Source organism: Natrix helvetica (assembly GCF_964273705.1).
Source record: "Natrix helvetica genome assembly, chromosome: W".
NCBI lineage: Eukaryota > Metazoa > Chordata > Lepidosauria > Squamata > Natricidae > Natrix > Natrix helvetica.
Window position 1 is genome coordinate 22916116 of NC_138555.1, and position 25798 is coordinate 22941913.

The following is a 25798-nucleotide window of genomic DNA, read 5'->3' on the forward strand; positions in this document are numbered from 1 at the left end:
GTGGTTCGGCTCCTACCTCTCCGGCCGGACGCAACGTGTGTTGGCAGGGGAGCAGAGATCGACCCTGAGACCCTTCACTTGTGGGGTGCCACAGGGGTCGGTTCTCTCGCCACTCCTGTTCAACACATACATGAAACCGCTGGGCGAGATCATCCGTGGCTTTGGGGTGGGATATCATCTGTATGCTGATGATACACAGGTATACATCTCCACCCCGAACCACCCCAACGAGGCCGTCGAAATGATGTCCCGGTGCTTGGAAGCCGTACGGATCTGGATGGATGACAACCGACTCAAACTCAACCCCTTCAAGACGGAGTGGCTGTGGCTTCCGGCCCCCCGGTTCAACCAGTTGCTTCCATCTCTGGCCATCGGGGGCGAGCAACTGGCCCCCATGGAACGGGCGCGCAATTTGGGCGTCCTCCTAGATGCCCGGCTGTCCATGGATGACCATGTAACAGCCGTGGCAAGGGGGGTGTTCCACCAGGTTCGCCTGGTGCGCCAATTGCGCCCCTTATTGGACCGGGATGCCTTGCGCACAGTCACCCATGCGCTGGTGACGTCTCGCCTGGACTACTGCAATGCTCTCTACATGGGGCTTCCCTTGAGATGCACTCGGAGACTACAGTTGGTCCAGAATGCGGCCGCGCGGGTGATTATGGGGAGGACTAGGTACTCCCATATAACACCTCTCCTGCGCGAGCTGCACTGGCTTCCTGTGGTCTATCGGGTGCATTTCAAGGTTCTGATTATGATCTTTAAAGCGCTCCATGGCACAGGACCTAGTTACTTGCGGGATCGCATCCTGCCCCATACATCCCTACGACACCCAGGGGCAGGGCCTTCTCTGTGAAGGGCCCAGCCCTGTGGAATGACCTCCCCCTTGATATCAGGATTACTTCTGATCTCCGCTCCTTCCGTGTAAAGCTCAAGACCCACCTCTTTCAATTGTCTGGCCTGGCTCAACCGTAGTTTATCCTTTTCCTCCTGACAGTCCTTTTTAAATTGTATTATTATTTCGGGGTATTTTTAATGACTAATTTTTATTATTATTAATGTAATGTATTTTTAATTATTACCTCCTCCATGCATGTATGTATATGTATGTATATGTGTGTATTTTTATTTTTATATGTATGTATGTATATTTTATTGTACGCCGCCCCGAGTCCCTTGCGGAGAGGGAGCGGCTAACAAATTAAATTTCTATTTCTATTTCTATTTCTAGTCTGAAAGTACAATTCTCCCACCATCTCCTTTACAGTCCGAGAAACTAGGGAGGGTCTCTTCTGTGATACAAGAGTCTCCACTGTGTTAGTGGCTGCTGAAGTTTAGAACTGTTACAATCCTAAAAAAATATATGAAAAAGCTGTAAAACTGTTCCCTGGGTTGTATTGTTTGGATAGAAGGGTGCAAGAGGTAAAATTTGAGCCATCATAAACATCTCTGGGTTTGTAATGGCCCTCCTGTTGCCTTCCTGCACTCCGGGCGGAATGCTGCCTTGTGATCAAGCTCTTTTGTCAGTGAGTTTTGCTCTTTTGTCCGCCTAATTGCCTTCCAATCCCACGTTCGTCGCCAGTGTTAGATCGGGTAATGAAAGGCACAAAAGGCTAGCGATAACAACAGCTCTTTATTGGTATAAGGACAGGCATCCACTGAATGCATGGTCGGGCAGCTCCCTTTTTAAAGGGGAGCTGTCCAGCGCTCCAGCCAATCAGGGGCCTCTCTGTTCCCGCCGGAAAAGAGAGGACCTGAGTGGAAACTACTATTGTCTTGCTGCAACACCGGGGGGGGGGGGAGTATCTAACAAATTGATTGACCGCCAAACTCCAGTGGACTCCAGATATTTAAGGTAATGACTAAACCACCTTTCACTTCCATTTCTCTCCCCAAAATAAAGAATGAATGTTGCTAACATGCATAGAAGTCTGGTAGAAGTTTCAGTTACACCATACATATTATGTCATCATTGCAGAAATGGCACATACTACAATTTTAATTGGCTGTGCATAATTTGGTTGAGTTCGGTAGCTTTAGAAATTGAATAAATAAATTTGCATGGTGACATGATGTTCATAACATCACTTATGCTACTTGCCCCCAGCAGCCAGTCATGCTAGAGTGAGGAGGTTTGGGATGTAATGTACTGAATTACTTGTATCCAACTGAATGCAGCAAGTGAATGCTCAGCAAAATTACATATGGCCATGCTCCTTTTAAAATACTTAAAATAAAACCATTAGTATACATTCATGATGCTCAGTCTGGATTTCTGCCAAAAAGACAGTTAAGGAATAACATGAGAACTGTCTTGAATATTATAGAATTCTTATAGTATCATAATAAAGAACAGGCAGCTTTAATATTCAGAGAAGGCCTTTGACAACTTAAATTGGGCCTTTATGTTGTGAGCTCCGGCTGCCATTTGAGGGGGACAACTGGGCTAGCTGCCAAGACTCGTGCTTACCAGATGGAGATTTCCCTCCTCCACAAGCAGTCCAGCTGAAAACTCTACAAAGCTCTTCATGATTGACTGCCAGGAGGTTTCCACTGAGAACATTCCAGAACTGATAACTGACTGAGAACAATCCATGATTGATTACCGAGTGGTTTTCACTCTGGGTCACAAGGTGATGGGTGTGCACACGCACGGGGGTGGGGTTTAGCCTAATTACCATGTACCTATAAAAGGTGGTGGGGAGCACCTGGTGTCAGCTCTGACAATTTATTCATTGCTTTATTTATTTATTTATTTATTTATTTATTTATTTATTTATTTATTTATTTATTTATTTATTTATTCAATTTATAGGCCGCTCCCTCTCCACAAAGGGACTCGGGGCGGCGTACAATTCAATATACAAACAAATGACGAGGAGGAGGTATATACAAAAACATTGTACAATACATAAATAAATAATCATGAGTTAAAACAACACAGTAAGATTAAAACAATTAAAATACCCCAAAAGTCAGAATTAATTTAAAATTTAAAATTGTCCAGGGGGATTAGAGAATGTAGTTATAATTCAAGCCAGGCCGGCTAGTTGGAACAGGTGGGTCTTGAGTTTCGTGTGGAAGGAGCGGAGATCGGTAGTTGTCCTAATGTCGGGGGGGAGGTCATTCCAGAGGGCTGGCCCCATCACAGAGAAGGCCCTACCCCTCGGCGCCGCCCTCTGGCATTGCTTAGTGGACGGCACCCGGAGGAGTCCCTCTCTGTGAGAGCGAATTGGTCGCAAGGATGTATGGGGCAGGATACCATCCCGCAAATAACTAGGTCCTGTGCCATGGAGCGCTTTAAAGATGGTGATCAACACCTTGAAACGCACCCGGAAGACTACAGGGAGCCAGTGCAGCTCACGCAGGAGAGGTGTCACATGGGAGTACCTCGTACTCCCCATAACTGCCCGCGCGGCCGCGTTCTGGACCAACTGCAGTCTCCAGGTGCATCTCAAGGGGAGCCCCATGTAGAGGTCGACCTCTGCTCCCCTGCCAACACACATTGCGTCCGGTCGGAGAGGTAGGAGCAGAACCACCGTAAAATGGTGCCGCTTACCCCCAGCCCCTCCAGCCGGCGCAATAGGATACCATGGTCGATGGTATCGAAAGCCGCTGAGAGGTCTAATAGGACCAGGATAGAGGAACAGCCCCTATCCCTGGCTCTCCAGAGATCATCTACCAACGCGACCAAGGCCGTGTCTGTGCTGTGCCCCGGTCGGAAGCCGGACTGGCGCGGGTCTAGATAATCAGTTTCCTCCAGGTGACGTGGGAACTGTATGGCCACCACACTCTCTACAACCTTCGCTAAGAAGGGAAGGTTGTAGACAGGACGATAATTAGCTAGCTCAGTTGGGTCCAGAGAAGGCTTCTTGAGTAAGGGCCTCACAACCGCCTCTTTCAAGGCGGCTGGTAGGAACCCCTCACTCAACGAAGCATTCACTAGTCCCAAGAGCCAGCCTCGTGTGACCTCCCAGGATGCCAGTACAAGCCAGGAGGGACATGGGTCCAATAAACATGTGGTGGCTCGCAGTCGCCCACACAACCTGTCCAAATCATCGGTGGCAACAGAGTCAAACTCCTCCCAGAAGTGCTTTGTTGGTCAGTTCATGCCAGAGGAAAAAGATAAAATGCATTTTCAAACCATCTCCGTGTTTGGCTGTTTTCATTCACCCTTCGGAACCTGACATATGTTTAAAGTCCTGGAAGAAATAGATTTTGGTGGGAATTTTATCCAAGGGCTCAAAGCTGTTTATACATCACAGGAAGCAAAAAATTGTTATTAATGGTAACTTAACACATGTGAAATCTGAAAGTGTACAAGACAAGGATGTCCTTTGTCTCCTTTGCTGTTTATTCTGGTGTTCGAAGCTTTGAATAGAGATATCAGGCAAGATGAGAAAATAAGAGGTATAAACATTAAGAAGGAAGTTTATAAGCTGAGAGCTTTTGCTGATGATTTGGTAATATTTCTGCAAGACCCAAAACACAATATAGAATATTTGACAAGGAAATTAAAGAAGTTTGGGTCTTTAGCAGGTTTCGAAATAAATAAGCAGAACACATCAATGCTGATTAAGAATATGACAGGATGGGGATATATTGATTAAAAAGTCTGGTTTTAGGGTTGAGAAAAGGGTGAAATATTTGGGGGTCATATTAACAAACACAAATACAAAACTGTTCCAAAACAATTATGTACCTCTCTGGAATGACATTAAAAAAGATTTATTAAGAGGGGATAAATTGCAGTTATCACTATTGGGCAGAATCTCTGTAATTAAGATGAGTGTCTTACCAAAGATGCTTTTTTTGTTTCAGACACTACCAATACTTGCAACCGATATTCCATGTAAACAATGGCAGAGGCAGTGGTGGGATTCAAATAATTTAACAACCAGTTTTCTGCCCTAATGACCAGTTGGGTAGGTGTGGCTGGGTAGTCATGTAACTGGGTGGGTGTGGCCAATTCGAAGCCACTCACGTCGAGGGGTGCTTCGCCTCGCCTGGCCTCTTGTGACCGTGGGGATGCTGCAACAGTCATAAGGGTGAAAAACAGTCATAAGTCACTTTTTTCAGTGCTATTGTAACTTTGAAAGGTCACTAAATGAACTGTTGTAAGTCAAGGATTACCTATACAAAAATACAAAAAGCTTCTTTGCTTGCAAAAAGCTGCCCTAAATACCAATCATTAGATTAGAAATGGGGGAATACACACTGAAGATCAATGATAGCCACAGCCATCATGGAAACCTAAACCATTCTGTCTGAATACCTTCCTTTTCATCAGCAATACCTGCAAGCCAGAGTTACAAATCAGGCAGGGTGCCAGAGCATAGTTAAAATACAACGATAACTATCAGCAGCCAACTCTTGCTCATAAAGTGAAACCCTTTAGCAGAGAGGCCATTTAAGCTCTCCAGAAAGTGGGTGGGCACACTTGGGCTACATAATGCTGATGTCAGCATTCCAAATATCCAAAATTAAATCAGAGTCCAAGGCAGAGCTTTCCTCAAACTTCCAATTTATTAAGAAAGACTTGTTGGCACATCTGTGGAAAACCCGAATCTGAAAGCTTCCTGGGTTTTCCCACCCAGTTGAAAGTTCATGATCTTGCCCCCACACCCACAAGTCCATTGCATGGTCCAATCTTCCACTTCCACGCTGGCAGTTCCACCCATCCAGTTCCGGTCAGGCTCAGAGGTGTAGAAACAAAGGATGACCTTGGGCTTCTAGAAAGGATTTTTTTATTTTGACAACAACAAATTCTACTCCTTACTATTCCCCCTCCCAATTCCCCACTAATGAAAAAGCATAGTAAAATATGTGGCAGGCCAAAGATCCTAAAAGGAACCGGCTGCAGCCCAGACAGGCGGCCTCTCCTCAGAAGAAAAACGTTTCCTGAAAAGAGAATAACATAAGGGTTAATGTAACAGAATTAACCACCACCACCACCCCGCAAGGGGGACCCTTTGGCTTATCAGGAAACTTATCATGGAATTGTTTTATTTTTTATTTTATTTTTTTATAAAAAAAATTATTTTTTGAATAAAAACAAACAAAATCATCTTCCATTACAAATTGTAGAAAGTGTGTCAATTGGTTACAAAGAACTTTTGTGCATCCCTTCCACAGTCATCCCCTCTGATTCATATCAAATTGTATATTTTACATCACATATATTTATATATATTGCTATCATCATACCTCATTCTTCATATGACTATAGTTGTTTTAACGTCCCTTTATAACAAACATTCCAAAATTTAGAACAAAACCACATAGTGGCATTCCCTTATTTATTTTCAATATCATCCAACCACATTATACCTTTATAACACATTCAAAATAAAAATTATGTTTAATAACAAAATTTTTAGACCTCGTTTCTTAATCATTGCTTACAATTTATATCCATTTTCCCTTTTATCCTGTCAACACAAATTATTACATTATTATCATTATCAGTCATTTATTTAACGATAGTTTGACTAAGTTTAACTTACTTTATCCCCTTTTTTCACCATTTAAATTTTTTACCAAGTTTCCTCTTAAACCAATACATATATATACATTGTTATCCTTATCATTTATCTAACTTTATCCATTAACACTACATTTTTAACATAATGCTCTAATTTTAACAAAATTTTTAAACTTCTTTTCTTAATCATTGCATACAATTTATATCAATTTTCCCTTTTATCATGTCAATACAAATTATTACATTATTATCATTATCAGTCATTTATTTAACGATAGTTTGACTATGTTTCACTTACTTTTTCCCCTTTTTTCCCCTTTTAAAAATTTATACCAAGTTTCTTCTTATCAAACCAATATATATGTGTACATTGTTATCATTATCAATTATTTACCTAACTTTATCATTATCACTACATTTTTAACATAATGCTCTAATTTTAACTAAATTTAACTAGTGTTTTATTATTAATTTTCATATCTCAACCTGTGTCTTTTCAGTAATAGTGTAGTCCTATTTTTTTTTGCCATTTGGTCTTCTGGTTATTTCCTTAATCAAATTTGTTTGGACTTCTCTTCGCAACTTGTTGCTTATTACATATCTTGTAAAATCTCGAAACCCTCTGTCAGCTTCGTTAATCAGTTTACCTTTGGTTATCAGTAATGTTTTGGTCAAAATTTCTCTCCTTAAGTCCATCCATTCTTCTCTTTTTTCTTCTTCTATATCTTGAAATCTGTAGTAAAACACCTTTCCATCTATCTTCCCTTTCCTTATTCCACTCTTTCCATCTCCAACCACACTAAGTTCACTGTCAATATCCACAGTTATCTTGCCTCTTCATTTCCCCCTGGGTTTTTAGGACTCCAGCCTCTACTTTTTCCATTTGCTGAATATCTTCTATTTGCTGAGTATCTTCCATTTTTCCATCAGGTTTTGCCACATTAAAGTTTATATTTTCAATATTTTCCAATCTCTTCTCAATTCTCTCTGTTGTTTCTAATGATTTTTGAATTCCAGACATAATCAGTTGCAATGTTTATGATTTCCTTTTGAATTTGTGTCATCCTTCCAATTAATAAACACAGCCACTCTGGTTGAAAAACAAATCTTTGTTTTCACTTCTTTCCAGCTAGCAACAAGCATCCAAAGGGCACCTGCATAAACAATCCATGCCCTTCTTTATAAACAAGCTGAAGCCTTTGAAGTGCAAGGTCAAAATGATCAAAGGGAGAAAAGAAAAAGCAATGTTTCCAGGTCTCAACCTCCAACCTCCAAGTGGAAGTGTAACTTCTTTTCCCTCTAAGGTTACTACCCTCTTTATATACCTTTTAAATCTTCTTTATGATTCAGGCTTAGAAGAAATAAAGTTCTTAAATAAAACCAAATAAAAAGAAGAAATCCATCCCAATCAATATTGTAGAAGTAAAGGAAAAAAATGAATCCATAGATAAAAAAAGAAATAGAAGGAGAAAATCCAAAACTTTCACTTTAAAAAGTAAAAAATATTCACAAAGCTTCCATCGATAGAAAAAAATAAAATAAAAAAAGATAACACACTGTCCAATTATGCTAATTCCTCTGCTTATTTCCTTTTCTTTACCAATTTGATTTAACTTCAATCTTTTTTGGGCAGTCTTTTATAAAAATACAATTTCCTCACCAGATGGACATACTTTCTCTTTCCGCTTTTCCTCCCGTTGCGGAGCTGTCCTGACTTCAGCAGCTTGAGGCTGTACTTTTTGTCGCCGGCTAGAAGATATTCTCTTGGATCAATCAGGGACTTTGCAATGTCCCTGAGATCAGCAAGTCGTACTCTTCCCTGTCACTGTCTCTTCGGGACGGTTTAGGTCCAGATGGACCATCCAGCGGCAAAAGTATCGACTGCGATCTCGGAGCCCCGAGATCACACGTCGTGTCGTCACAACGTCAGCGCCTTTCTCCTCATGGAATTGTTTTATTAACGTCTCCACTTTTAGGTTCCAGCTTTTCACTCAAGTAGCTTCAGACAAAGGGTAACCCTTCCAATGCACTAAATACTGTAAGTGACCCCTATACAGCTTGGAGTCTACATTTTTTTCCCACCTCATAACGTGTTTCCCCCTCTATCACTACAGAAGGAGGCAAAGCTTGGGTGGATGGTCTTATGCTGGATCCAATTACTGGCTTCAACAAGCTACAATGAAATTCTGGGTCAATTTCCCTAGACTTCTGGGTAGACTGAGTTGAACTGTAACTGGGTTAATTATCATCACTATTGGGAATGGACCTAGAAATTTTGGGCCAAATTTCTTGTTAGGCATTCTAAATCTTTTTTTTTTTTAAACAGAATTTTTTATTAGTTTTACAAAAAGTTTCAGGAAAAGGGATAATGGATAAAGTTACAAATTTTGACAGCTACATTATGCAGGAAATGGCACTCCCCCCAATTCTCATAACTTTCACTTATTAATACATTAGATAATTACTACTTAGCAGTATTTTGACAGCATATTTTTACCTTATGTCTTCAAGTAATTTCAATCTATTTTATATCAAACAGAAAAAAATTCCCTGTATTAGCAATTGCATTATTTTTCTAATTCACTTTTGTGATCTACGTTTTCTCAGTGTTGCCTCTTCTCCCCCCATCAGCAAGGCTCCGGCACCTCCCGTGTCTTGTGTATCCCGTGTGGTATCATCAGTTTTGTCTAGGAGCACTTTGGTTTTTTCCATGAAGGCCTCGGCCTCCATAGTTATATTAATTCTAACTCTAGTGTCCTCCCATAATATCAGCACACCTTCTGGCAGAAGCCACCAAAACCAAACCCCTTTCTGGTATAGTTTCTTCGCTAAAAGCGAATTTTTTTTTTTTATCTCTGACTTTCTTTGGGATTTGTTTCAGGATGACTATCTCTCTATCCTTGTATTTTAACACTTGCCCCCTTTGTGCACTCAGAATCTCATCTCTTGTAGTCTTTCTAAGAAATTTAAAGTGAACCTCCCTTGGAACATTGTGTGTTCTAGCATAAGCTGAATTGACTCTATAGACCAGGTCAATATCCCATCCCAACTGTTGTCTGTCTTTTTTAATATATTCAGCCAATAGCTTTGTCATAATTTCCCTCAAATCTTCATCATCAGCCTCAATTACATTTTGAAATCTAAGGAAAAAAGACATCCTTTCAAACTCCATTTTTATCTGATGGTTCTCAAGTTCTTGGTTTCCTCTCTGGACCCCCCTCACCTCCCCCCTCATCTCGGCCGTCCCCTCCTCCAAAACTTCCAGTCTTTGCGTATTTTGAGCCGTTCGGTTTTGATTTTCTCTGAGCTGTTCGTTCATTTCTTTCAGTTGATTCTTCAGTTCCTCCTGCCCCTTTAAGATCTTTTGGAGCATCTGTTGGGTTAAGTCCTCCTCCGGGGCCTTGGGCTGTAACAGAGATGGTAATGTCTGTTGCCCGCTGGGGCTGGACGTTGAGGATGTTGGGGCAGAACCAGCAAAGCCTGGTTTCCCAGGTGGTGGTCTTTTCAGTGCCATTTTGGTAAAGAGAGCTCAGAGATGTCTGTGTCAATACAGTGAAAAGGCAACTGTAAAGGTGGATAGCCAAGAGAGATCACGAGGCAGGCAGTCCAGGCAAATAAAGACCTTTTCTATAGTTCAAATCCAGACAATAAAATCCATTGTTCCAAGTCCAGAATATAGTATATCAAGAAATATCTTTGTCACGGAGACAAAGACAAAATGCCAACAGTTTCCATGGGTGGAGTCAAATTTCAGAGTGCATGAAGACAGCGGAAGTGTGCCATCTTGCCTTGCCAGCACCGGGATCAGAAGGCAACAAACCAAAAGTTTTCAAAGTTTTCAAAAAAGTCAGATCATCACCTCATTTTCACAATTGCAACAGAGTATTCATCTGCTGCTTGCTAAGAGTGTGATTTCATTCCAGAGCTCCCCCCCCCTCCTCCGGGGGTAGAGAGCAGTTCAAAGCAGCTTATGCAAGGGGGGGGGGAATTCCCCTCCCTCCAGTCACACTTCCCAAGAACAGATTGAACGCTTTAAAAAGCTGGCAATCCTTTTTTTTAACAGTCAGAAAGGGGAATGGGGAGAATTTCCACCTCACCACATTGCAGCTGCAGCCTTCCAATTGCCGAATTCGCCCAGCTGTCTCGACGCGAAAGCTCCTCGCGCCTCCCCTTTAGCCTCCTGGTGCCTAGGGCAATGCAGGGAGCCCCCCAAGAGCGCGCGGGGCGAGCAAAACATGCCCGTCGCTCTCCACAACCAGAACCGGAAGAAGCTAGGCATTCTAAATCTTATGTATGTGGTAGATACAAAAACTTTGTCCCCCACACAAAAGGGGGGTTGGAGCGAGCGATGTTTATCAGCTTTCTTCTTGTAGGCCTCTGCCGCATCTGCTAGAGCTTTCTTTGTATTTTCCCATCCTTTTTTTAGCGTGTCCATCCATTCAATCAGAGACACAGAGGAGGGAGTTTCTCTAGGCAGCTTAGGCATGGGAACAAATTCCATGCCACTGGTAATTTGGAAAGCAGTTAATCCAGTGCTGCTGTTGACTGCGTTGTTGTACGCCATTTTGGCGAAGGGTAGCAAGTCTGAACAATTGTCTTGCTGCTAGTCCACATAACACCTGATGTATTGTTCCACCATCGCATTGGCCCTCTCTGCTGTGCGGTTCATGCTGGGATGAACCGCTGAGCTCAGTCCTTGTGTGGACTCAATGGATCTCAGGAACCCTCTCCAGAACTTGGCTGTGAACTGGACTCCGCGGTCTGAAATGATCCTCTTGGGCACCCCGTGCAGGCGATAAATGTGTTTCACAAACATTTTCGCTATTTTCTTTGCGGACAGCAACCCTGAGCAAGCGATGAAGTGTGCCTGCTTGGAAACCAAATCAATAACTGTCCAGATTACTCTATTCCCACTGCTGTCTGGGAGTTCGACGATGAAGTCCATTGCGACCTCTTCCCATGGTCGGTTAGGGCTGGCCACTCGTTGTAGTAGTTCAGGGGGCTTCCCCGGTTGTGTTTTCATCATTGCGTAATTAGCAGAGCTTTTTACTTAATCTTCCACCTCCGATTCCATCTTTGGCCACCAAAATTGACGCCTGGCGAGGTGGAGCGTTTTTAGGAATCCAAACTGGCATCCTAGTTTTACCTCATGGCTTCGCTGTAGAACTTCCAGCCTCAACCCCACAGGGACGTACAGTTTGGACCCCTTCCAGGCTAATCCATCTTTCATCGTTAGGATAACCTTACAATACAATACAATAGTAGAGTTGGAAGGGACCTTGGAGGTCTTCTAGTCCAACCCCCTGCCTAGGCAGGAAACCCTATACCGTTTCAGACAAATAGCTATCCAACATCTTCTTAAAGACTTCCAGTGTTGGGGCATTCACAACTTCTGGAGGCAAGCTGTTCCACTGATTAATTGTTCTCACTGTCAGGAAATTCCTCCTCAGTTCTAAATTGCTTCTCTCCTTGATTAGTTTCCACCCATTGCTTCTTGTTCTACCCTCAGGTGCTTTGGAGAATAGTTTGACTCCCTCTTCTTTGTGGCAACCTTGTTATTGTTGAGCCGCAGGTCTGCTGGGAGTGCTGACTTCATTGCTGTCATCAGCTTATCCTGCCTTCGGTTGGTGACTTGGGTAGGAGGAAGAAAGGATGGGGTGAACAACTTCTTCCTTCTCACTGTTGTACTGCGGTTTTCTCGACTAAACATCTGCCAATAAGGTTTTTGGTACTTGTTGGATACCTAGGGGTTTCGTCTCTGCTGCAGGTGCTGCAGGTTCTGGGCTCTTGGGTTCAATAGTCCCTGGGTGGCCCTTTGGCTCCACCGGTGGTAGCGGCCCAAACGCGATCATCAATTTCCTACTGACGTCTTCCCACTTTATCGTAGGCTTCCACTTGTCAAGCCATGCAAGCACCAAGATAATTAATTCTGGCATCTTTGGAACCACAATGAATCTGAGGAGCTCATAGTGGCGGCCTACTTGTAGCTTTACCAGTTCAGTCATTAGCGTGCCCCCCCAATTAGCGTTCCATCTACCTGCTTAACCCGAATGGGACAGGCTAGAGGACTTGTGCGTATGCCTAGTTGCTTTACTTTAACTTTAACTTTTATTTGATTTCTAGACCACCCCTCTCGCAGAAGGGACTCGGGGCGGTGTACAGTCATATTAAAAACAGTAAATATACATAGTATAAATATAAAATAAATATAGATGTGGCTGGAGGAGGTAGCAATAGTTTACTGTACAATAGTTAAAGTTAGATTTAAAATTTTAAAAAATTAAAAATACATTAAAAAACACCCCTAAAAACTATCCCAGGGTAAAATATTTGCCAGGAGGTATAAATGGGACTATAAATGGGCCAGGCCAGCTAATTGGAACAGGTGAGTCTTAAGTTTTTGTCGGAAGGAGCGGAGGTCGGTAGTAGTTCTGATCGACATGCTGATTAAGCATCGAGTGCAACCGGTATCCACGATTGCTTCAACTTCCCCTTCCACTCCCGTTTCGGGTACTTGGAGCTTGGCTTGGAAGGTGAAGGGACGGATGGGTGCACTCACCATCAGGTCGTCTACACTATTCTCTTCCTTCAAAGTTTCCCCATTGCGTGGACTCTTCATCACCTTAGGTTGGGGATCAGTTTTCTGAGGTTGTTGGCTCAGATGACTCTTTTCTGGTGGCATCTGGGGCCTTCTCTTGACCGCGCTGGTGGTTGGTGTGCACGTTTGTGATATTTGGGCTGGAGCCAGACACTCTGATGCTCTGTGGTCAAGTTGACAGCACCGGTGGCCTTTTATTGGCCCCCACGAGAGAAGGAACCAAGTTAATATCTCTAAACTTAGGAACCGCCCAGTGGTGGGTTTCAAATTTTTTTAGAACCTATTCTGTAGGTGTGGCCTGTTTTGTGGGAGTGGCTTGGCGGTTATGTGACTGGGTGGGAGTGGCTTGGCGGTCGTGTGACCAGGTTATGTGGTGAAACTCACTTAACAACGCTCTTGCTTAGCAACCAAAATCTTGGGCTCAATTGTGGTGATAAGTTTTCTTTCTTTCTTTCTTTCTTTCTTTCTTTCTTTCTTTCTTTCTTTCTTTCTTTCTTTCTCTTTCTTTCATCTCTCTCCCACTTTCTTTTTCTTTCTTTTTTCTTTCTTCCTTTCTTTCTCATTCCTTCTTTCTCTTTCTCTTTTTTCTTTCTCTTTCTCTATCTATCTTTGTCTCTCTCTTTTTTCTCTCACTCTCCCTCCATTTCTTCCTCCTTCCTTCCTTCCTTTCTTGTGTGTATCTCTCCCTCTTCCTTCCTTCCTTTCTCTCTTCCTTTCTCTCAGGCAAGATGCGCGTCTTGCTTCTCGGTGTGCGGGAAGTCCCTTTATGCAACCCAGCCTCTCTTTCAATTGGACAGGAAGCTCCATCCTACCATGCAGACAGCTGGTTGAGAATCACTCATTGGAATTGCCTGCAATTCTTGTTACTGTGAGAGGCTGCATGTTGCAAAGAACAGAGCAAGGCGGTGGGGGGTGGGGGTGGAGAACGAAGCAAAGCAGGGGCTGAGGAGCTGCCCCAATGCCCCACACCGGCTTACCTGAAAGCCCTTCAGCCAGGCCACCCATGACAAACCCTCCCCCCTCCCCAGGGGAGCCACATCCCTTCACTAACCTGCTTTCCAGCTCCATTCTCCGCTGTATGTTCAGAACAAGAAAATTAGTCTGTGTGACCATGGTAAAAAAAATGCCAGAAATTCAGACCTTCCAACTTCTTGCAAAAAAAAAAAAAGTCTCACAAAGTTGGAAGTAGTTCCACAGACTACTTTTCTTGCCCTGCACAGGGCCGTTGAGAATGGAGCAGGTAAGCAGGTTAGTGAAGGGATGTGGTCGCCCTGGGAGGGGTGGGGTGTGTGTGTGTGAGAGACCTGTGTGTGTTTGTGTGTGTAAGAGGGGGGGGGAGATAGAGAGAACATCGCTGTCAGCCCTGGATAACTCTCTGAGGTTGGATTGGAACACTGCAGCTCTGCCAGAAGGGGAGGGTTGAGACGGGGCACAAACACACACACACAAACACTCACACACTCCCTCATATCTGCCACTGACAGCGGCCAAAGAGGAGGAAGGGACAGAGGGAGGCTTTTTCAGGGGCCCAAAGCAGCGCTGAAGACCAATCCAGCATGGGCTTTCCCCCCCTCCTTCCTCAGAGGCATGCTGTTTCCCCACAGCCTCGGAGGAAATGTCCGGTTGCCATTCCTGATAAGTTTGACGGCAACCAAGCCATGTTTCCAGCTTTCTTGGGTCAATGCCAGCTTTTTATCAGCCTGAGAGCGGAGGACGTTCCCAATGACTGGGCTAAGGTGGGGTTTATCATCAGCTTACTCTCCGGCCCCGCAGCTCGTTGGGCTACTCCTTTGTTGGCTCACGCTAGCCCTTTGCTAGACGATTTCAGGGGGTTCTGTGATCACCTCAGACTTATGTACGAGGACCCCATTAAAGAGGAAACAACCGCCAGACGTCTCAAGATGCTGCAGCAGGGCCGGGGTTCCTTGCAGGACTATGTCAGTGAATTCTGGCTCCTTAGCCAAGATTCGGCCTGGAATGAGGCAGCCCTCATGGACACCTTTCAAGATGGGCTGTCGGATGACCTGCAGGATGAGCTGGTGCAGATGGACAGGCCACCGACCTTCAATGCACGGATTCACCTGTGCCTCCGGATAGACACCCGGTTGCAGAGGCGGGGGAGTCGCTGTGTGTCCCAGGAGAGCAGAGGGGTGCCGATCCTGTGGGAGACTCTAGCTCCACAGGAGGAGCCCATGGATTTGGGTGTCGCCAGACCCCGCTTGTCGCGAACGGAGATGGACCGACGACGTGCAGGGGGGTTGTGTTTTTATTGCGGAAACCTTGGGCACCTGGCAGCGGTTTGCCCCAAGAAGAACAGGGGGCTGCGAGGTCCGGGGCCTACCCCTCAGCTTCAGAACAACTTGTCGGGAAATGGGCGGAGCCCGATCTGAGGGAGACCTTAGGTCGGGCGTACTCTGAGACTAAGATTGAAGGCCCTCCCCGGCACTTGATTTTGGCAGCACGCATTCTCCTGTCTGGTAGTCCACTGGGGATTCCGGCCCATGCCCTGGTCGATTCCGGGGCTACCACGAACTTAATGGATGAGACGTTTGCCACCAATTATGCTGTCCCTCTGTGTCTGGTGGACCCACCAATGCTGGTCAAAACCATTGATGGACGGGTGCTTTTGTCTGGGCCGATCAAGGCCGCCACGCAGCCCTTGTGCCTAATCATCAGTGATCACGAGGAGGCCATCCAGTTTTACATTGCTTCGGGCCTGCATTTCCCCATGGTCCTGGGTTTAGCTTGGCTGCGGGCGCACGACCCCCAGATTTATTGGTCCCAGAACCTAGTCACGTTCCCATCCCTACAATGTGTCGACTACACCCGTCACGTCTGTGCAGGCCAGATGCTGAGTTCGCCCAAGGTGTCTTTGCCAGCGGACTTAGCGGAGTTCGCGGACGTGTTCAGCGAGCAGGAGGCGGACCAATTGCCACCGCACCGGCCTTATGACTGCCCCATTGACTTGGTGCCGGATGCGAAGCTCCCTGTGGGTCGCCTGTACTCCATGTCTGAGCCGGAATTGGCCGCATTGCGGGACTTTCTGGATAAGAACCTTGCCTGGGGTTTTATTCGGCCCTCATCTTCGCCACTGTCTGCCCCGGTCTTGTTTGTCAAGAAGAAGACCGGGGATCTGAGACTCTGTTGTGACTGCGATCACGGTGCGCAACCATTACCCTCTACCCCTGATTCCTGAATTGTTGGAGCGACTCTGGGAGGTGACGGTGTTCATGAAACTGGACTTGTGGGGCGCCTATAATCTGGTCCATGTCTGGGCGTGGGACGAATGGAAGACGGCCTTTGGCACCCGGTACAGACATTTTGAATACATGGTCATGCCATTTGGATTGACCAATGCCCCAGCCGTCTTCCAGCATTTCATGAACGATATCTTCCAGGAGTTTTTGGACCAGTTTGTCGTCATTTATCTGGACGGCATTTTGGTTTACTCGGCTGATCGGGAGAGTCATCAGCAGCATCTACGCCTGGTCCTGCAACGACTCTGGGAGCATCGTTTGTACGCGAAGCTGGAGAAGTGTCAGTTCTGGCAGACTACCATCGAGTTCCTGGGGCACCGTATCTCCCCTGAAGGAATTGCGATGGAGCCGGGCAAGGTGGAGTCTTTGCGCAGTTGGCAACCTCCTCGGCACGTGAAGGATGTCCAACGACTCCTTGGGTTTGCCAACTTCTACCGGACCTTCATCCCCAGCTTCACTTCCCTGAATGCTCCCCTCACTAGGCTCCTGCAGAAGAAAGTGCCGTTTCGCTGGGGGGGGGGGGGGGGGGGGCTGAGCACCACACGTTTCAGGCCTTGAAGCAGGCCTTCATGAAAGAGCCCATTTTGAAGCATTCTGACCCCCACCGTCCGTTTGTGGTGGAGGTGGACGCCTCTGATATCGCGGTGTTGCTGCAGGCTCATGCCAATGGCGGTACCCTTTTCCCTTGCGCTTTCTTCTCAATCCTTCCGAGCGCAATTACACCATCTGGGAGAAGGAGTTGCTGGCCATTAAGGTGGCGTTTGAGGCCTGGAGGCATCACCTGGAGGGGGCCAGGCATCAAGTCGAGGTCCGGATGGACCATAGGAATCTAGAGTTCTTGAAAAGGGCGCACAAGCTGAACCAGTGCCAGATCCATTGGTCTCTGTTCTTTGCCCGGTTCAACTTCCAAGTGACCTACATTCTGAGTGCACGCAACCAAAGGGAGGATGCCCTGTCCAGGAAACCTGAATACTCTTGCACCGCAGACCCGCTTCCACCCTGGACAGTTTTGTCCATCGAAACCTTCGCTGCCATTCACAAGCCCGTGGACTTATGGTCTCGGATACGGGATGCACAGCGGTGCGATGAGTGGGTGGAGCAACAGAGGGCAGAGGTAGGGCCGGCCTCCCCGTGGACCTTCGACTATGACCTCTTGAGGTACAGGGACAGGCTCTATGTACCCGCGAAGCCCCTCTGGGGGCTTATTCTCTCCCAGTGCCATGACAATCCGGTGGCGGGACATTTTGGCCTTTTCAAGACTTTGCACCTGGTCTCCCATACTTTTTGGTGGCCCTGCCTATGACACGACATACAGACGTACGTTACCTCTTGTGTACAGTGTCGGCAGGCCAAGTCAGCGACGGGAGCTCCTCCAGGGTTGCTTCAGCCATTGCCAACCCCGGACAGACCCTGGGGAGCCGTGTCCATGGACTTTCTGATGGAATTGCCTCTGTCTTCAGGGTTTACCATGGTCTTCGTGGTGGTGAACATGCTCACAAAGATGGCGCATTTCATTCCATGTCGGAGATTGCTGACAGCCCGCGCCACTGCCCGCATGTTCATCCAGCACGTCTTCCGGCTACACAGCCTACCCGATCGGGTCGTGTCAGACCGGGGGACGCAGTTCACGGCTCAGGTCTGGAAAGGGCTGATGGAGGCTCTGGACATCCAGATTTGTTTGTCCTCGGCACACCATCCTGAAACCAATGGGGGGACGGAGAAGGTGATTGGGATTTTGGAACAGTACCTGCGCTGCTTCGTGAATCAGCAGCAGAACAACGCCCTTCCTGGCTAATGTCAGGTACCACCCTTGCTTTTTTCCTCTTACCCCAGTTGACTCCCCAGTCCCCGCAGCACAGGACTTCCTCTCGGAGCTCCAGGTGGCCCACCAAGTGGTGCACCGCTATTCTGACTCAAGCCAAAGAGGACTACAAGAGGGTGGCGGACAGGTCTCGACGTGTGGTGCCGGAGTTGGCTGTGGGAGATCGCGTGTGGCTGTCCATGCGACACCTCCCATCCCATCGGCCCACTAAGAAGTTGGACCACCATTATCTTGGGGTGTTTCTGGTGGAGGCCGTCATTAACCCAGTGGCCTATTGTCTGACTTTGCCACGTTCGATGTGAGTGCACCCGGTGTTCCATCGCTGGCTCCTGATCCCTGAGTGGTCGGCTTGTCCTCTCCACCAACTGTCTTCGCCCCAGCCGTCACCGCATGAGGCGGAGAAGCAGCCTACGCATGAGGTGGCTCGGATCCGGGACTTGAGATGGCTAAAGGGACGATTCCAGTATTTAGTGGACTGGAAGGATGATGGGTCGGACGGGGGGACTTGGGTCGATGTGAAGGATGTGCACGCTCCCTATTTGGTGCGGGACTACCATGTCCAATGCCCCTCAAGGCCACACCCCGAGCTTCAGACCCGGGGGAAGGGCCCTGTGGTGAGGGATAGTGTTGTAGCCCAGCAGGTTCCGTTTCAGCTGATGCTGGACTCAGATAGTGAGGGGTCATTTGAGTCTGCCCTGGATGATGTAGAAGACCCTGTGCAGGCTGCAGATTCAGAGCAGGGACCAGAGGGACTGGTTGACCACCAGGAGATGCCTGAGGCATGGAGCAGTGGGGAAGATCAAAGGCAGTCAGTCCCTGATGCTATAGTAAGACAGGCTAAGAAACGAAAGCAGCAGCTTTGTAGGCAGGCTCACAGACAATAATTAGCACAGGTGGTTGTAGATTGGCCCCTCCCAAGAGAGTTTATAGGTGAGGTGTTGGGAGGGGACATTTGCAGAAAACAACCATTCAAAATTAGCAGTGAAGAAAGTCGATGTCTTAGAGCCGTGTCTGAATATCTGGTTTGTTTCTTGTATTCTGAGTTATCTGGGCCTTCGGCCAAAAGGTTTGTTATCTTGCAATTAAGCAGTGGCAAACAGCCAAGCCTGTGTTTTGGCTTGTTCACAGGCATGGAGAGGGGGGTCAGCACAAGGATGTATCAAAGCTTCCTTTGTGGAAAGTCAGACTGGTATTTTCTGTGAAGCGCACAGCCGAGCGAGTCCAAGAAGACAGGCAAATCCAAAAGTGAAAATTAACCCTCCATCACAGTTCCAAGCCAAGAAGTCACTCAAAAAAAAAAAAAAAGAAATCAAATAATCCAAATCCAGAAAGACCACGTAACAGGAGAGGCTCCAACAGTCCTTCAGGGGGGATAATATAAAGCCAGACTTTCTTCAAAGGTAGTTTCAAAAGGTAGACTTCATTTATAAGTGCGAAGAAGAAGACGGAAGCAGGCCATCTTAGCTCCCCCTTTCACAGGGAATCAGGAGCAGAACATCAAAAACTTCCATAAAGCTTTCAAAACAACTCAGCAATCACCTCTTGCAGTTATGATATAAATCTTTTCACATAGTTAGTTCAAGTGGCTAATTCAACTTTTTGCTCTCTCTCTCCATTCCGAGATTGAGAGGTAGTCCAAATGCCGCTTTGCCTGAGAGGGGTAGAAGAAAAAAGCAAACCCCCTCCAATCTTCCAACTTCAAACAGATTGAATCCACAACTTACAAAAAAGCCGCTGCTCATCAATTAAAAGCAGTTAAGGAGATTGGGGCGAATTTCCCACCTCCAGCACTTCAGCCGCTGCATGTAGTTAACTCTTTCCTTCCAGAATCCATTCAGTGAAGGTGCTGCTATGCACCCCCTATGCTCTCCGGCTCCTGAGGCGAAACTGGAACCCCCCCGGGGGGTTCCAGCAAGCCGCCCTACAGTAGGTGGTCCCTCCAAGACCGCCTGTGCTCCTAAAAGGAGCCCACCGGAGAAGCGAACAGCGGACCAATGTCCATCGCCTTCGGAAGCCGGAAGCGATCTCTCTATTTCCCCCCAATTTTATTGGAATTGTTTGGAATAAATATAAGTGTCTTGGTAACATATTCATTTTTATAGGGGCTATTCTTCCTGTTAATGGCAGTTGCCGATCTTTCTATTTCTCCAAATCTAATTTAATTTGTTACATCAGTTTCATATAATTGTCCTCTTTAATTGTTACACATTTTGCTGTTAATTGTATTCCTAGGTACTTCACTTTTTTAGTTCTCTGTATATTGATTCTTTCCATCAACACTCTTTTTATGTATCTGTGAGATTTTTAACTAAAATCTTTGTCTTGTCTTTATTTATTTTCAATCCTGCAACTTCCCTATATTCTTCTAGCTTTCTGATTAACTTCAGTCCAGTTTCTAATGGGTCTTCTAATATAAAGACCAAGTCATCTGCAAATGTCTGTAGTTTATATTTCTCTTTTTTATTTCCATTCCTTTTATTTCTTCATCTTGTCGAATATTTCTGGCTAAGACTTCCAGAGTCAGTATAAATAGCAAAGGGTTCAGTGGACAGCCCTGCCTGGTGCCTTTTTTAATATCAAAGTTCTCCGTCATGTCCCCATTTACCATCACCATAGCAGATTGTTTGTGGTATATTGCTTTAATCATATTAATACATCTCTCCCCAAAGTCCATATATTTTAATTGTAATAGCATAAATTGCTAATTAAAGTTGTCAAATGCTTTCTGTGCATCTAGGAAAATCAACACCATTTGTTTTCCAGGGTGTGTTTCATAATACTCCAATGTATTTAAAATCATTCTCATATTACTTTTAATCTGTCTCTTTGGCAAGAATCCATTCTGATCTAAATGTATAAATTCATTCATTGCTCCTAATAAATGACTGGATTTCTTTTGAACTTTGTCTTGAGGCTCGTAATTTACTTAGGGCATCTTTTGGAAACTTCACATATTTTGTACTCCACATTCAATAGAGATATTGACCTGTAGTTCTTTATCTGCGTTAAGTCTGAGTTGTCTTTTGGTATAAGAGTAATATTTGCTTCCATCCATGAATTTGGTATTTTCGCTTCTAGCAAAACTTCATTATGAACTTCCAACATCACTGGGCCTAATATATCTTGTAATTGTTTATAAAATTCTACTGGTAGCCCACCAGGGCCTGGTGTTTTATTATTCTTTTGTCTCTTAATCGCTTCTGTCAATTCTATCATGGTTATTTGTTCATTCAGCATAGCTTTAACTGATTCAGGAACTTTAGGGAGTTCAGATTGTTCTAAATATTGCATTTTATTTTCTAGAATTTTCTCCTGATCATATAGTTTCCCATAATACTCTTTTATTATTATTTTTGTCCTCATTCTGATAATAAAGGGTCCCTTTCTCATCTATTAATCAATGTATCATTCCCCCTCCCTCTCTTTTTTCAGTTTATATGCCAGCCATTTTTATTCGCATTTTTAAAAAAAATTGTTTTGAACTTTGGATTTTTTGTGCCAGTTCATCTTTTTGTGGTTCTTTCTGTAATTCTGATTCTAATCTTTTGTGTTCTTCTTCTAGCATTTTCTTATTTTGTTTCTTATTATTATTTTTCTTCCCCATGTGAGTTATAACTAGTCCCCGGATATATGCTTTAGCAGTAACACCATACAGTTTGCAAGGAAGTCCCTTCTTTCCTGTTCTCTTTAAAAATATATATATTTCTTTTTCCATATTTTGTATAAATTCTTTATCTTGCAATATCACTTGGTTCAATGTCCATCTCAGTTTTCTTTTTTGTCCTTTCCATACAACTTTTATTGGATTATAATCTGCCCAAACATTGGATTCTATTTCTATCTCTTGTACACATGTTGTCAACTCTCTTTGTTGACATTCCATGCAGAGCGTTGGCGGAGCCGGATCTCAGATTACAGTAGCTGGGTTGAGATGAATGAAGCTTCAGAGACAAAGACACTGAGGTGGGGGCCCTTAAACTCCATATCATTTGAACCTTCCTGAAGCTAGGATTGGAGCTGCTGGATAGAAGGGGGGTGAGTCACAGAGACAAAGACACTGAGGTGGGGGCCCTTAAACTCCATATCATTTGAACCTTCCTGAAGCTAGGATTGGAGCTGCTGGATAGAAGGGGGGTGAGTCACAGAGACAAAGACACTGAGGTGGGGGCCCTTAAACTCCATATCATTTGAACCTTCCTGAAGCTAGGATTGGAGCTGCTGGATAGAAGGGGGGTGAGTCACAGAGATAAAAACACTGAGGTGGGGGCCCTTAAACTCCATATCATTTGAACCTTCCTGAAGCTAGGATTGGAGCTGCTGGATAGATGGGGGGTGAGTCACAGAGACAAAGACACTGAGGTGGGGGCCCTTAAACTCCATATCATTTGAACCTTCCTGAAGCTAGGATTGGAGCTGCTGGATAGATGGGGGGTGAGTCACAGAGACAAAGACACTGAGGTGGGGGCCCTTAAACTCCATATCATTTGAACCTTCCTGAAGCTAGGATTGGAGCTGCTGGATAGAAGGGGGGTGAGTCACAGAGACAAAGACACTGAGGTGGGGGCCCGCGCGCCTAACGGCGTGCTAATCATATATCTATAAACCAAAATAGCAATAATACATTCTGGATTAGTGTGTTTGAGATTGTGATTTCATTTATTTCAAAATGACTGGCTTAGTTCAATGTAATAGCTGATTTGCATCTGTCTTTTGCAGTACTCTTTTAAAATTTGGATACTGTCCCCTTTGTAAACAAATTACTAGTCTACATAGACAGATTACCTATCTAGAATCTGTAATCTGTGCTCTCCAAGCAGAAACTAGGTGTCTACGTCAGCCATTCCATTCTATGGCGATGCCACACTATCAGCCCCCTCTGCCACAAAGATCTTGCAGGAGAAGAGCTGTCTGGACAACCGTGGGATCTGGCAGGTTGAGAGCTGTGAACCATAAACACAAAGCTTTTGCTGTGACCCAGCAAAACAGATATAGTGCCCTTGCTGACCTTAATGGGGACACTAAAGAGATAGGTCAAGGTAGTTGTGATAATGATGACTCAAATAAGCAGGGGATCGTGGTCCAAAACGAAGAACTTTCTTCGGAAAGGCGAAAAGGGGAACCAGGTATCACACATCAGTCGCAGAAGAAGATCAAGGTATGTAAAAAGAGAAGTCACCTTCTGGTTGGTTTAGGCAACAAAAACGGAATGCACAGGTACAGTATAGGTGGTACCGTGCTCAATAGTAGTAACTGTGAGAGGGATCTTCGAGTTCTAGTGGACAATCATTTAAATATGAGCCAGCAGTGTGCAGCGGCTGCCAAAAAAGCCAACACAGTTCTAGGCTGCATCAATAGAGGGATAGAATCAAGATCACGTGAAGTGTTAATACCACTTTATAATGCCTTGGTAAGGCCACACTTGGAATACTGCATTCAGTTCTGGTCGCCACGATGTAAAAAAGATGTGGAGACTCTAGAAAGAGTGCAGAGAAGAGCAACAAAGATGATTAGGGGACTGGAGACTAAAACATATGAAGAACGGTTGCAGGAACTAGGTATGTCTAGCTTAAGAGAAAGAAGGACTAGGGGAGACATGATAGGAGTGTTCCAATATCTCAGGGGTTGCCACAAAGAAGAGGGAGTCAAGCTATTCTCCAAGGCACCTGAGGACAGAACAAGAAGCAATGGGTGGAAACTAATCAAAGAGAGAAGCAACTTAGAACTGAGGAGAAACTTCCTGACAGTTAGAACAATTAATCAGTGGAACAGCTTGCTATCCAGAAGTTGTGAATGCCCCAACACTGGAAGTCTTTAAGAAGATGTTGGATAGCCATTTGTCTGGAACGGTATAGGCTTTCCTGCCTAGGCAGGGGGTTGGACTAGAAGACCTCCAAGGTCCCTTCCAACTCTACTATTGTATTGTCTTGGTGATTCAATTGTAAGGGATGTTAATTTAGGAGAGGATATGGAGGTTTTAAAAGAGGTCAGGTGTCTGCCAGGTGCTACTGCCAGCAGAGACAAGAGGCGTATTCTTAAGATAGTCAAGAATGCAAGTAAGGACTGTGACGTTGATGCTATTATACATCTTGGCACTAATGATCTATCCCAGAAAGATGTACTTTCTGTGCAGAATGATTTTCAGAACTTGGGGTATGAACTTAATAGTATAGGTTGTAGGCTTACCTTTTCAGAGGTTTTACCTGTATATAAGGAACAAAAAGGGAAGGGCCAGCGTGTAGCAGAGTTTAATGTTTGGCCAAAGGAGTGGTGTAAAAGGGAAGGCTTTGGTTTTATTAGTCATGATGCCTGTAGCTGGTCCAATGAAAAACTGTACAAAGAGATGGGTTGCACCCATCCAAGAAAGGGACTGAGTTACTTGGCATTAAATTCACAGATTTTCTTGATAAACATTTAAACTGAAGAGCGGGGACAGAGAATTAATAGATACAGAACATCTCTGTCCCCAGCAAACTAAAATTCATAGGGTTATAAATGCATGTAACATAGATTTGTGTGTGGGTAAGATTATCACTCCTTCTGTCAAGCAAAACCAAGCATGTAATAGTGATTGCCATACCATGTGCATGAATCACACAAGTGGCAAGAAAATAGGGGCAGTCAGGCATAACACAGGTTATGTAGACAGTAAACACAAGGTCAATCAAAATGGACTCAAATGTCTATACACCAATGCACAGAGTATGAGGAATAAACAGGGAGAATTAGAAATTCAAGTAAAAGAGGGCAGATATGATATTATTGCCATTACAGAAGCTTGGTGGGATGAAACTGACAAATGGAACATACAGCTAGAAGGATTTAAATTATTTAAAAGAAATAGACCAAATAAAAGAGGAGATGGAGTTGCACTATATATAAGAAATGACTATGTCTCTACAGAAATAGAGCACAACAATGATGAGAACTATCTTGAATGCATTTGGGTCAATATTAAAGGTTGTGGGGGAAATGACATTGCCATAGGTCAATACTACAGGCCACCCAACCAAGCAGAGGAAGTAGATGAACTTTTTGCTAGTCAGCTAACTAAGGTATGTAGGAAGCACACCACAATAGTAATGGGAGATTTTAACTACCCTGACATCAACTGGGAAACAAACTCTGCACCAAGTGGAAGATCCAACAGGTTCCTAACAAACCTAGCAGACAACTTTGTTTTCCAAAAAGTAGAGAAGGGAACAAGGGGATCAGCCATATTGGACTTAATTCTCACTAACACAGAGGAAATGATAGAAGTTGTTGAAGCCATAGGAACCCTGGAGGCAAGTGACCATGTAATATTGGAATTCAACATTATGCAAACACAAGTAGTAGAACAAAGTCAAACTAGAGTCTTGGACTTTAAGAAAGCTAATTTCAATAAACTTAGAGAGAGCTTGGGAAAAATTCCATGGATGAGAATCCTCAAGGGGAAAACAACTCAAGAAGCTTGGGACATTTTGAAAAATGAGATTACAAAAGCCCAGTCTATCACAATACCAATGAAGAAGAAAAATAACAGCTCCCAAAATAAACCAGCATGGCTGCATAAAGAACTATCTGACAAACTGAAAGACAAAAAAGATAAGTATAAAAAGTGGAAGGAGGGGGACATAACTAAGGCAGAATATCAGCAAATA